The 2,268-nt window shown below is 33.0% G+C and overlaps 1 non-coding gene across 1 annotated transcript; it reads left to right on the forward strand.

Moving 5' to 3' along the window:
* Positions 1 to 1,006: 1,006 nt before the first annotated feature.
* LOC118916759 (U6 spliceosomal RNA) lies at positions 1,007 to 1,109 on the forward strand. The gene has a single exon (XR_005026526.1). It is a non-coding gene; the product is annotated as a U6 spliceosomal RNA (small nuclear RNA).
* Positions 1,110 to 2,268: the final 1,159 nt, after the last annotated feature.

A 2,268-nucleotide genomic window follows, 5' to 3' on the forward strand; every position in this document is an offset into this window, starting at 1 on the left:
TTTAAGAAAAAGAGCAACAATCCCAATTCACAGATAGGAGCTCACACCTATTTTTATATGGTTTTCAAGTAAACAAATTTAGTTTAGAATAGGAAAAAGGAAGAAAATTTGAACAATATCATAATAAAGTAATAATAAGCCAAATCAACAATAATAAGAAAAACATTTTAAGGAACAAGAAATGAAAATCTAGGAGAGTAAAAGGTTTTCCTTGGCTTTCATAGGGTCTCTGGTTGAATATGAAAATTAAATGGACAAAGACAGATTAACAGGAAAAAGAAAACAAATTTACTTCATATGTTTTATGTGACATGGCAGCTTTCATAAAGAAATGAAGACCCAGCAAAACAGTTAGATCTGAATACTTTTATGCTAGGTTTGTGGAACAGTGGAGAGTCATAGAGGAATATGGTAGGTTAAAGAGTATGAGGTGATTGTAGTAACTATGGAAAACTTAGCAAGGTCTGTTAGTTAGTATTCTTCTTTTTCTTCAAGAAAAGGATACGCCTTTTCTCTAGGGATATGGAAGGCATCTCTCACTTAAAATTTTTATGATGTTTCAGGAAAGGGTAAAGAGTGGGGAAAAGGAGGTCAGAGTCATCTCTTGCCTCTGACATTTCTTCACACTTCTTCAGCTTATAATATTCAGTGTATCAGGGTGCTGTATTTTGTAGTAATGGTCCTGAAACTCTTCAAAAACTATGTTTTTCCTAGTGTTAGGTAGATATTGAATACTGGGAGATTTAACATGGGATGTTTTTAACTAAAATACAGCAATAATGTTGATAGGTATTAAAACCAGTTATTCTCAGGAAATTACTATATCTTTTTATAAAACAACTTTAGGAGTCCAGAAGGATTATCAGAGTTGCCTAATAAACATTATACAACTGATTTTGTTTTGACAAACTGAAAATGTTAATGATAGATGTGCCTTTTAAATACCAACATCACAACTTTAATGGGAATATAAGGCTTGCTACCCCTTTTAAAGACTACCATTAGGTTACTCTCTTTGGCAGCACAGATATTAAAATTACAATGATACAGAGATTAGCATGGCTCCTGCACAAGGATGACACTCAAATTGTAAAGTGTTCAGTATATTTTAAAGTAATCAAAACAGTATGGTATAGGCACAAGAACAGACCCATAGATAAGTGGAACAGAATAGAGAGCCCAGATATAAACCCACACATATGTAGTCAATTAATCTATAATAAAGGAGCCATTAAAATACAATGGGAAAAAGACAGCCTCTTCAATAACTGGTGTTGAAAAAACTGGACATCAATATGCAATAGAATAAAGCTGGATTACTGTCAAACTCCATACACAAAAGTCAACTAAAAATGGATCAAAGACCTGAATGTAAGATGTGAAACCATAACATTCTTAGAAGAAAATATAGACAAAAATCTCCTGAATATAAGCATGAGCAATTCTTTCCTGGACATATCTCGGGCAAAGGAAACAAAATAAAAAATAAATAAGTGGGACTACATCAAACTAAAAAGCTTCTGTACAGCAAAAGACACCATCAACAGAACAAAAAAGACAACCTACATTTTGGCAGAATATATTTATAAACGATTTATCTGCTAAGGGGTTAACATCCAGAATACATAAAGAACTCATACACTGCAACACCAAAAAATCAAATAACCTATTTAAAAAAATGGGTAGTAGACCTGAATGTTTTTCCAAAGAATAAATACAGATAGCCAATAGACACATGAATTGATGCACCACATTGCTAATCATAATGGAAATGCAAATTAAAACCACAATGACATATTACCTCACACCAGTCAGAATGGCCACTATCCAAAGTACAAGAAATAACAAGTGATGGAGAGGATGTGGAGAATTTTGAGCCCTCCTACATTGTTGCTGGAAATGTGAATTGGTGCAGCAACTATGGAAAGCAGTATGTAGGTTCCTCAACAAACTAAAAATACAAATACCAGTTAACCTGGTAATTCCACTTCTAGGAATTGACCCTAAGAAAACAAAATCCCTGGTTGTAAAAAATATATGAACCCCTATGTTAATGCTGCATTATTTACAATAGCCAAAATATGGAACAACCAAAACATCCATCAATAGATGAATGGATAAAGAAGACATGGTATATATACATAGTGGAATATTATTCATCCATAAAAAAGACATCCTGCCAATTGTGACAACATGAATGAACCTAGAAGGTATTATACTAAATGAAATAAGCCAGGTGGAGAAAGACAAATACCATATGATTTCACT

Source organism: Manis pentadactyla, chromosome 17, assembly GCF_030020395.1.
Source record: "Manis pentadactyla isolate mManPen7 chromosome 17, mManPen7.hap1, whole genome shotgun sequence".
Taxonomy (NCBI): Eukaryota; Metazoa; Chordata; class Mammalia; order Pholidota; family Manidae; genus Manis; species Manis pentadactyla.